The sequence below is a fragment of the Molossus molossus genome, unplaced genomic scaffold (genome assembly GCF_014108415.1).
Source record: "Molossus molossus isolate mMolMol1 unplaced genomic scaffold, mMolMol1.p scaffold_m16_p_1, whole genome shotgun sequence".
Classification (NCBI taxonomy): domain Eukaryota; kingdom Metazoa; phylum Chordata; class Mammalia; order Chiroptera; family Molossidae; genus Molossus; species Molossus molossus.
The window spans coordinates 25,948,568-25,960,836 of record NW_023425344.1 but is presented as its reverse complement, the minus strand read 5'-3'; positions in this window follow the sequence as shown (position 1 = coordinate 25,960,836).

Sequence of the window (12,269 nt, the reverse complement as noted above, 5' to 3'; positions counted from 1 at the left end):
AAGATGTGGTTCTTAGATCAGCAATATCACAGTCACCTGAAAACTTGTTAGAAATGCAAATTCACAAGTTCTACCCCAAGCCCACTGAATCAGTCTGGGATGGGCCCAGCAATCTGTACACACACACATTTGGGAACCACTGTCCAGCAGTACACTCTGCTCAGGAGGAAAAAAAAAAGTGCTCTGTTGCCAAAGTATTGAGTGGGTGGAATTTCTCCGTCACTAGTAGGAGTAAGCTTCTTACGTTATCTTTAGAAAAAGAATTTTCTAAAACTCGCACAGGAGAATGTTTACCTGATTTTTATTTGCGTAGCGTTATATCCTTTGGTTTGCAAAGTCCCAGTTCCGTTAAGCCAGTCCTGGAAGACGTGCAGCTGGGGTTTCGGCAGAGCTAGAAGCAGGACCAGTGTCCAGAGTTTCCATGCCATGGTGGAGTTGAGTTCGGAAGAGCACCAGGCTAAATTCAGTCCATTAGTCCATTGTGTGGGTCCTGCATGGTTGTGAGCCATGTGGACAAATGCAGGGGAACGCATCTCCTGCAACAGGAGTCCCAGAGACCAAGAGGGGCCAAGGGAGAACTTCCTTTGTTTCGGAGTCAAGTATCTCAGATTCTGCATCCTTGCAGTGGCCATGCCTATTCTGGCCAATTACCTGTTTCCAGGTGTGATTGATAGGCAAGCATCTTCCCCTGTCACCCAGACCTTAGTGGACATGCATCTAAACTGCCTCTGTCCAGTCCCTTCCCCCATCAATCTGCAGGGAATAGAACTGCAGCCTTCTGGCACAGCTGTATAAATGGCTTGCCTATATTATCTAGTCTCCCCTTTGCTCCATAACCTGGTTATTATAATGGTATCACTTCCTGCAATAAGGAAAGGGCAGCCAAGCGAGACAGATAGTCAAGAACTGGAGCAAAATGGAACTTTGTTAGAGTTCATGCAAAATTCCTTGTACAGAACGATGCGTGCAAGAATTATTGAACACTGGAAAACAAGAGAATTTGGAGACCATCTGTTCCAGGAGTGGTATATTGTTTAATGTTAACAACATAACAATGTTAATAACTATCTTGAAAACTGCTAACTTTAAGAATGAAGGTTTTGATCGAATTTGAATATATGAATGAACAAATTGTGGCATTATCAGTTGTGTGTTATGGATGTATGCAGGGATGGAAAAAAGCAACAATCCTGAAGCTGTATATATGATATCCCAAATATATCCAATTCCTCATCTCTAAGTGAAGAAACAATGAGGTAGAGGTATTAAGGGATTTGCCAAAAGTCAGCAGTGAATTAGGGTCAGATTCTGAGCTAGATAGACACTCTGGACACCTGACCCATAATCTAATATAGGTACCTTCCCATATGTCACAGCCCACACTATGAGATTTTCATATACTCAAACCCAGATTCTTCTTCAAAAGGCAGAGTTGTTCCTATGCAAGATTTTATAATCTAGGCAAATAACTTCCTTGGAGCTGAGTACAGTATTCTACTCAATGGTTAGGAGTGGCATTTCAACTTCTTTACATGTTATTCAAAACAGGCAAGCCACAGACAGACAAGACAGGAACAATTCTCTTTTAGGAAGACAATGTTGAGACATTAATTGCAACAATGCTAATGAATCCAGAGATAATTACATCCCCGGATACACAAGAAGAACAAAGAAGAAGGGGGTTATTTTCTTGAACGGACACATAATTCGAAGCAGCAAGTTAAAATAAAGAAAAGGAAACTGACCTGGCTGGAGGGCATCCTGGCAGTCACCGCGAATGAAGGATGCAGCACCCTTCCAGGGCGACGCTAAGGACCGTCTGTCCTTGGGAAGCTCAGGATAATTTCTCGTGACAAGATTTCATTTCATAAAGCTGTGGGTTGGATGACCAGTTTGTTGCTTTTGTGCCTAATTTTTGTATTTGTGAACTTAAACTTTCAAGATCATGTTGTTTAAACACTTTACTATTGCCTGTTGTCCAAACCCCTCTGTTAACACGAAGTAACATTTCATATAGATCTTGAAATAGGAGAGAATTCTCTTAAAATAAAGGTCATCTATTTCGCATGTATTTTATTTAAATGACATTATGGAAATGTATCATAAATAGAAAAAAGTAAAGTTATTCATGGAGCTATTGCTGCAGAAGAATACTAAGGTTAAATAAAGTCTTTATTTAATTATGGGGACTTGTCAAAAATATGTCAAATACTCAAAGGATATTTAACCTGTGATACAGGAATAAACAGAGGAAAAGAATAAATGAGGGGAGATCAAGACTGTTGTAGGAAATATGTGCATTGAAATAAAAGGCCATGATTATGGAAATGCTCATATGTTTGTTCATATTATTTGTTTGTGAAAAAAAATGTTTTTAATATGTTTGTATTGATTTTTAGAGAGAGAGGGAGAAGGAGAGATAGAAACATTGATTAAGGCAACTGAGCTTTCCACCTGGGCGTGTGTCCTCATCAGGAATCAAACCGGTGACCTCTTGGTGCAGGGGATGATGCTCAACCACTGAGCCACACCAGCTGGGCTCATTCATGTCATTCATACTATTCTTATGGGAAAGCTTTTGAACAGACCTGAGTCTCACATAAAAGAAAGAATGAAGAAGTCTAGTTCAACTGCTGCAGAGACTAGTGTAGCCATAATAGTTATTTTTTTTAATGGAAATGTTTAAATTAAATTTTTCATGGCCATGAAAAATGTAACATATTATGGGTGGACCACTACTGCCACAAACCATTAGTCAGATGTAACAGGTCGTAAAACGAGGTCAGGTCCACTTGAATAATCTCCTTATCCTAAAGTCAACTGAAATGCAGCATAACGGAATCCTGGGAGTTAAAGCAATTATATTGTTTGTCCTGGGGATTATTCAGGGTATATGTGAGTGGGAAATATTGGAGATCATCTTAGAATTCTGCCTAGCACAGAGTTCTATGGAATGGTGAGAACCTAGACTTGGAAATCTGATAGAGAGGGATTTAAAAACCTAACTTTACCAGCTGGTAAATAATAGGTGCTTAATAAATGCTTATTGATTGAATTATGAGCATGTGAACAGAGAATGTATAAATGAATAAAATTAACATTTCAAAACCTGTGTTACCATCTAAGAAAGAAAAGTAATAGCATCTAATTGAAGGATAGTTATAAAAATAAAAGGAAACGATACATAAAAAGCTCTTCTCAATTCAGTCCATTGGTATCAATTATTACTCTTTCTATAGTAGCATAACATCAGGACTTACCATTTCAAAATGGCTTTTAATCCACCCCCAGCCCACCCCATTTGCTGCAGCAGTCTGCTGCTAACATCAACGGTGATTCTGCTGCCCTTCTTACTACTGTTTCTTCCTTTCGCCTTATTTATGGAGCCCAGGGCTCTGCTCCTTTTTCTAAAGTCTGATAGCATTGGGAGCCAAACATGGTGTTTTCTCTCTCGTGCTTGGTCAATTGTATCAATCAGAAAATAGAGTTACAGCAAGAAAAAAGATTTTTTTTTGCCCTGGCTGGTTTGGCTCAGTGGTTAGAGCGTCAGCCCGCAGACCAATGAGTCGTGGGTTCGATTCTGGTCAAGGGCAAGTACCTCGGTGGTGGTTCATCCTCGGCCCTGTTTGGGTCGTGCAGGAGGCAACCAGTCGATGTGGCTCTGTCACATTGGGGTTTCTCTCTGTCTGTCTCTCCCTCCCTCCCACTCAATCTTCTGATAAATAAAAAAATATCCTTGGGTGAGGAATAAAATATAGATATATATTTTTCACATGTATTTTCCATGCTTTGGAAACGTAGGCTGTGGGTCTCTTCCATGTTCCAGGACCCAGGCCTTCGGAACAGCCTTCAGTGGGACACTGCTGTTCCCAAAGCAGAGAGAAAGGAACTACCCTGTGGCTCGAGAACTCTCGGCTCAAACACGGCCCTCGTGCTTTCCTGGCTACCCTAAACCATATGACGGGTAACAGCAGCATGACGGGAATGCACCGTCCTCTCTCAAACAGGAGCAGCAGGTGTTTGAATGGCCTCGATCACATGGTAGTGGTCATCTTTGCACGTTCTATTCTCAGTCACGCTGCTCATTTTTGCTTTATACTCGTGTTGCTCTGTGGCCACCCCCATGCCTTGGCTTGTGTTTGGTGATGCTTTGTGGAAGGGAAAATAGCTCCTTTTAGACTGTATCCCAGGAAATATACTCTTTTAGTAAAACACCACTAACGCTAATATTCTGAAAAATATTACTTGATTGTTTTTAAATAATCTTGATGCAGAGATCCATTTTAACTGATGGTAGACATTTTTATGTATTGATAAAAATAGCGATACTCCATTTAGAACCTCTCAAAAATTAGAAAGGAATTGTTTGGGAATCACATCAGACGATAGCATTTATTGGAAAGTGAAGAGAGTCAGAAGTACATCTATTGTATAGTATTGTCATTTTCTACTCCCAGACAATTTCAAAGAAATCTCACACCGCAGTTTCAGTGATTAATAATAGATTGCATTACTAGTTCTATTCTTTTGACTGAAGAAACAGAATGTACAATGTAACATAAAGACTTGGATAAATGCAGCAGTTTCTATATACTTTGCTTCTAGTAAAGTGGGAATTACACATTTCAGAATATTAGAGAAGTTAGCCACAAAATCCTGAACTGTTTCATTAACAAGATATTAACCACAGGTCAACTTATGCTCTTTTTTTTTTTATCCTCATCCAAGGACATTTTTCCATTTTTTGTCCAGATAGAGTGGGAGGGAGAGAGAGGAAGAGAGAGAGAGAGAGAAACGTCAACGTGAAAGGGACACATTGAGTGGCTGCCACCCGCACGACCAACCAGGGCTGAGGACAAACTGCAACCGAGGTACGTGCCCTCAGCAGGAACCGAACCCAGGCCTCTCTGGACCACAGGCCAACGCTCTAACCACTGACCAAACCGGCCAGGGCTCAACTTATTCTCTTTTTCTTAAAACAACTTCGTAAGTTTTTTTAAAAATCCTGTAGAACAGTTCTTTGAAAACATAAGGGAAATTTCCCTGTGGTCTCAAATGTTCCCTTGATGTTATCTGAGACACAGATGCCCTCTTGTGGTAGCATGTGGGCATTTGCAGTGACTTTTTAAAGAAAAATGTCAACTTGTCTGGCACAGACCGGGCGGGCCTTTCGGGTGGAGAAGGCCTGGACCACTCAATTTTTGAGGCCCTCAGTATATGAAAAAATATCAAAAAGGTGTCTAAAAAGAATGGAACAAATTACAATTCATTTAAAAAATATTAGCACACTAAAATGCAATGGAACATAGTTTTGCTCTTTAAAATGAGGGGAAAAAAATAAAAAATCAATTAATTTACAGTATATAAGTGAGTATGTAGTCTATCAACGGGACCATATTTAAAATATGCAGTAATCAGCTCCCAGGGAAGTCAGCTCATCTTTGTAATTGTGGCACAGCTATCTCCTTCAGAGAGAGTAATAAGACTCTGTATTTGGTTCCTCTGTTACTGTGGGGCCTGGGTCAAGGTTTCCTCCTTCCCAGCTTTCCCAGGCCTCAGCTCCTGACTCCACCCTGTTTAGTCCTGTGAACAGATAAATTGCCTCAAAAGACAACTATAAACCGAGAGAAAACGCCTTTTATACTCATCACAGCACAGAGCCTGCTCTGTTTCCTTCTGTTTCTCTTCTGTGTTACTCTTGGTTCTGTGCTAGCCATGGAAAATAAAAGTAAAAATTGCAAGAGTGTTTTGGACAGGAAGTAGGTAGTCCCGTAAAACCTCCATGTGTGTAAGTATCCCTCGCGGTGTCCACTACGCGTACAGATTGCTCACGTCAATAGCCAAAGCTTCTGGTTCAGAGGATTGAGTTGTGGTGCTATAAAACTGATTTTTAGCATCTACGTCAGGTTTTTTCCTGGGTCCATTTGGCTAGAGGAATACTTCTTAGACCTGACAGCAGAATCAGGTGGAGAGCTTTAAAAATTTGATTCCCAGGACACACCCTAGAGTTCTGCAATCAGAATTTCTCAGAACAGGTCCAGGCACCACCTGCTGATTCTAACCTGCAGCCAATTGGAGAACCACTGGCTTAGAGAGCACACAAGCATTGGCGTCTGAGCCCAATCAATCTGAGGCCAACAGGGACACGCCTAGAGTTCAGCAAGGTCGGGTTTATTGACTCTGCAGTGAGTCAAAAGCATGCCAAAAGAACAGTGATGTGTCACTAAACAAAGGCAAAAACAGAGTTATTTTAGGCATAGGCGTTGGGTGGAGTTGTGTTTGGATGGGCTCAAAGGAAAACAGAGCTGTGTAAAGGGATCAACTTCAGGTCTGCACTGCAAAAAAGACCCAGAGCCCTGTGTTCTTAGAAGCATCAATGTTGACATGGATGTCCAATGTTGTATCCAGAAACCCTTTATCAGAAGTTCTGCCTGTGGGTGGTCAATTGAGACTTTTTCTGGGTCAACATGACTTGGACAAGAGAGGTATATCGCATTCTTACTATGATTTCAAACCGCCAAGTTTCTGGTAGCTTGTGATTTTGGAAAATAAAGTTTTTCGGTGTGTACAAAAAGCAACAGTCACTCAAAGACGGGGACACATAGTGGCAAGTGTGTTTGGGGAGAAATATTGAATCCTGTTAATTTTGCAGCTGGCTTCATTTGTGTCTGTTATTTTAGTCTGATAAATGGGAGGGCAGATACTTGAAGTCCAAACTAATTTCTACCTTTTTGATCGTAATCACAGAATTGCTTCCAGAAGAAAGATGGAATGGGACAAGGAGGTCCTAGCATGTAAGCACGTAGAGGTTATTTATGCATTAATTTAACAAAGACGTATGGGGTACTAGAAATTCAGTGATGAAAAAAGTCAGTCTCTGGCATCAAGAAACTTACACACTACATGAGCTGAAGAAAAACACAGATAAATAGGCAATTACAGCAGGGTATAAAAGTACTGTAACTTGAAAAACAAATGCTATAACTTCATTTAAGAATAAGTGCCACGGACAATTGACCCAGTCTTGGGTATTCAGGGAACTGGGAAGACGAGACCTGAGGTTATGGAGAAGAGAGGACTAGGGTGGAGGGGATACGGAGCCAGGAAAGAAATTCAGACCTTTAAAAACAGATACATCTGGGTTCTAATCCAGGGTCTACCACTGGATGGGTATCACTGTAACTCTGAGATGCAGTTTTCTCACTTGTAAAATAAGGATAACAAAACAAAGAAACATTCATGGGTGACAGGCAGAGTTCGAAGTGATAGGATTGTATCAATGAATTCAAGACACAAGCTCCCTGACCCTTACATACATAGCATGCCTTAAAGGGGGTGGGGGTATAATTATAATTAAAATGTAAAGTATTTACTGTGTCATGGAATAAATGCAGAGTGGGAGAAAGTGAAGGTGCCAGTGGAGGAAACCAGGGAAAAGTAATGAGTTGAGGATTAAATGAAGTGACATCTGTCAAAACACCTAAACATGGTATAGGGACATTCTATTGATGTCAGGTCACAGAAGCTGTGCTTGGCTCAGCTGTGGAGAAAGCAAGGGACCTGCATCAGCCACTATTTTAACCTAACCCAGTATTTTCCTTTTCTTCTGAACTATGACTCTTCTAATCTCAAGGAGCCTGCTCTGTCTCTAGACAAACTTCTCATTCTGTACCAAAACTCTAGATTATAACTCAGAGGGGATTCCTCATTGAGAATGTTTCCGGGCAAGTCATCAGGCAGCAGTTGACTTTTCTTCCAAACAGTGACAGCAGTTGGAGAGTTGAAGGTAGGGCCCTCTTTTGCTTATAATGTTCTTAGTTTCTCTTAATGTATTCTTCCCCCTGTATTCTATGCCTTGCTTCAACTCCAAAGCTGTTTAAAACAGTGATTCTCAGTACCCTCCTTTGGGGTCCCTGGAACCCTATCCTGAAGTCCAGTTATAGGATTTCTGTGCTCTCCCAACCCACCCACCTCAAAACTAGAATGATGGGGAAGGAACTTTGTTTCTCACACTTACTAGGGTGGGGGTGGTACTCTCTGTGGTGGACAGAAGTAGAGGATGCTGAGCGACCCCCAGTGCAGGAACCAGCTCAGGTTACTCAAAAAATACCCCACTCGAAATGCCAATACCACCTCCATAGAAACACACGAGTTAGAGTCTGGCCGGTGTGGCTCAGTGATTGAGCATCGACCCATGCACCAAGAGGTCACTGGTTCAATTCCCAGTCAGGGCACATGCCTGGGTTGTGGGCCAAATCCCCAGTGGGGGGCCTGCAGGAGGCGGCCAATCGATGTTCTCTGTCATCAATGTTTCTATCTCTCCCTCTCACTTCCTCTCTCTCTAAAAAATCAATAAAGGAGATATATATATATATATATATATATATATAGAGAGAGAGAGAGAGAGAGAGAGAAACACATGAGTTAGAAAGACAGAACTTTCCCCACAAAATATAGCTTTTTTGAAAACTGGATTACGAGATCGTCAAAATCTACCTAACTTACCTGTTAAGGTGTTTCTATTTTATTCTAAAATACTTCAGAACATACCATGTGATATTGTGTATACATTTAAACTACATTTTTTAGAAATAATCAGTTGCTCTAATAAAAAATTTACACTCCAAATATCATAAGCATTTGATGAAGATAACTCTGGTTTACCATCACAGGTTTTGTTAAGTAGAATAATCTATGTTAAACCTATTTTATTTGTAAAATTTGGTGTTTAATAGCTGGCAAAATAGTGGTTGTAAAGGCTTTTAATTAATTAAATTTTTGTTAGTCGAGATTTGTAGATTGGCTCTCTCTGTAGTAAAAGCATTCGTACCCTCTGCTATGAAGCAGGCACCTCAGTAACGGTCCAAGGCTTAATGGCTAATGGCCTGACTTTGCAGCCACTGTTTCGAAGGGCTCTCGTGCCTGAGCAGTCCAGCTGTGGCAAAGTAGCTCTGTTTACTGATATTTGCTGCTGCAAAAACAACAGTGACAACAATAACAACAAAATAACCCACAGTATTTATGTACCACCAATTTATGATAGGTCATTTTTCAATGTTACCCTTACCTGTCAGTCCCTTAAATAAGTCTAAGAGAACATTTAACTAATTGATCTGGGACAAATATCAAGGATGTCCACATCACACTCCCTTCCTATCACCTGCCCCTCCCCCACCCCATACTCAAAACTAATAACTATTAGCACTACTGATACAAATTAGAAATGTTGTTTTGCCTGGCTGGTCTGACTCACTGGTTGAGCATCGACCCATGCACAAATAGGTAGACAGTTCAATTCCCAGTCAGGGCACATGCCCACGTTGTGGGCCAGATCCGCAGTGAGGGGCATGTAGGAGGTGGCTAATTGATGTTTTCTCTCATTGATGTCTCTATTTCTCTCCCTCTCTCTTTATCTCTCTCTAAAATCAATAAAGAAAAATTATAAAATAAAAATGTTGTTTTGCAAATTGAGAAGTAGAAATATAGAAAGTTTAGGATAATGGAAAAAAAAAGTAGAGGATACATCCATTTCTTCTTCTCCTTAATTTGGTGGCAGCATGTATTTGAATCCTGGCTATCACTCATTTGTAATCTTAGGTAAGGCACTCAGTCTCTCTAATCTCCAGTTTCCTCTCTCATAGAACGAGGCAGTGTTCCTTCCGCACAGGAAGCTATGAGAATTAAGTGAGTGACACTCGTAAAGAGCTGAACATAAAGAGCCTGGTGCATGACAGGCGATAACAGTATGTTGATCTCATTCATTCTCTCTTCCTCCAAATGGAAAATATACTCAGGGGACTGTCTCTTACTTGTTTTTGTTCTCCTAGCATTGAACAGATAGCCTGACCCAGAGTTTGTGTTCAAAATATATCCGCTGAATAAATGAATTTAACATCCTTTCCTTGGAATTCAGCTATTTTTGAGACCATGAACTATCTGACATTCTGGGACTCTGTCCACATGTCTGCTACATTCTTCTTCTTTCTGATACTTTTTGAAATGGCAACGCCAAGGAAATATACTCTATTCATTGGTAGAGTAGATGCAATTGAAGACAGTCCAGGCTTACCTAGGGTGTAGAATTTCATGTTATGTGTTTCAAGTTGATTCATAGATAGATAGATAGATAGATAGATAGATAGATATCTGAAAATAATATTTTTCTAAGAATCTTCATAACCCAATGATTAGAATATAAAAAGGCAATTTGGTAAAGTGTATCAAGAACCTTAAAAATGTTCCTAGCAGGTAATCCCATTTCTAAACACTAACCCTCATGAAATAATAATTTGCATACTTCTGTAGAAAAATGGTCATTATAGTGTTATTTTTATGAAAAGAAGGAAGTCACCTGAATAGACAATAAGAGGGAAACATTAAGTTAATTATGGTAACCAATCATTATGCTCTTAGGTATATATTTAGAAAAAATAAATATATATGTTCAATCCATAAAAGGTATGTACAGATGTTCAAAAAAACATTGTTTATAACAGCTCCAAACAGGAATCTTCGGAAGCACTTTCTACAGTGGAATACACATGTAATTTGTAGTATATGCATGTAATGAAATATCATATATTAGTGAGAAGGAACAAACTATTGCCAAGCAACATGGATGAATTTTAACAACGGAAAGTTGAATTAAAAAGCCAGAAATAGCCCTGGCCGGTTTGGCTCAGCGGTTAGAGCGTCGGCCTGCGGTCCAGAGAGACTGGGGTTCAGTTCCTGCTATGGGCGCGTACCTCGGTTGCAGTTTGTCCCCAGCCCTGGTTGGTCGTGCCGGTGGCAGCCACTCGATGTGTCCCTTTCACGTTGATGTTTCTCTCTCTCTTCCTCTCTCTCCCTCTCACTCTATGTGAACAAAAAATGGAAAAATGTCCTCGGGTGAAGATAAAAAATAAATAAAATAAATAAATAAAAAGCCAGAAATAATTTTTAAAAATATTGCATCATTCCAGTTTTCAAAATTTCCAAAATAAGTAATACTAAAATTAATAGGGCAATGCTATGAAATGGGGTTTTATACAGCTATTGAAACAGTTAAAGAGCCCTGGCCGGTTTGGCTCAGCGGTTAGAGCGTCGACCTGCGGTCCTGAGAGACCCGGGTTCGGTTCCCGCTAAGGGCACATACCTGGGTTGCAGTTTGTCCCCGGCCCTGGTTGGTTGTGTGGGTGGCAACCACTCCATGTGTCCCTTCACATCGATGTTTCTCTCTCTCTGTTCCTCTCTCTCCCTCCCACTCTACCTGAACAAAAAATGGAAAAATGTCCTCGGGTGAGGATTAAAAAAAAAGAAAAGAAACAGTTAAAGAAAGACATTGGAAAATGCTCGTAATTTCCTAAAAGACAGTAATGTTTAAACGATATGTATAATATAGAACCTCATTCTAGAAAACCATGTGCAGGCTGCTACAAGAAGTGTCAGGGGCTCCGTATGAAACATGCGATACCTCGAATGAAGATAGTTAGAGAAGCGTCGTCTTGAGGTGGCAGTGTGCGGAGGGCCACAGGGCAGTGCGGCCGTTACTCCCAGGCCTGAAGCGAAGCCAGGAGGGCTGCTGAGCAGGAGCTGCGCAGTGGCCTGTGGGTGCGACACGGCTTGGCCACACGGAATGTACAGGGAGTGAAAGGAGAATAACCTAACTCCCGCCTCCCCCACCCGGGTCTCCATTACCCAAACCCAGTGAGAAGCCAGAGGCATCCCTGATGTGGTCCCCATGGGTCATCCTGGCAGGCACAGAGCAGGCTGCAGAAAGGTGGGGCATGGGCATGGGCATGGGCATGGCACTCTGAACGCAGGAGGCTCGTGCCGCATGTACATGGGACTGATTCCTTTGAGTGCCTGAGGGAGAGGAGGTGCTGGAGAGGTGATCCACTTTTTCTCTTTGTAGACCTTCATATGTTTCTTACTGTTGCAATAATAGATGCATTTTTTTTTTCATTCTGGGGAGAAATGTTTGTCAGAGTGTGTATGTGAAGGGATGTTGTGCCTGTGAGGTATGTGTGTTTGTGTGTGTATGTGTGTGTGTGTAAAGATATACAGGTAAAGTGAGATGGTGTGGTTGTGTGTGTGCATGTCTGTAAAATATGTATGTTAATAAGTATATGTGCCTATGAGATGCAGTCATGAGGTGTGTGAGTTTGTGAAAGCACATGTAAGAGTGTAAAACTGGATCTGAGACTATGCGTGTAAGGGGTGTGTGCATATGGGGTTGTATGGGACTAAGTGCATTTGTGTGTGACAGGTGGGTGTTTGTGATCAAATAT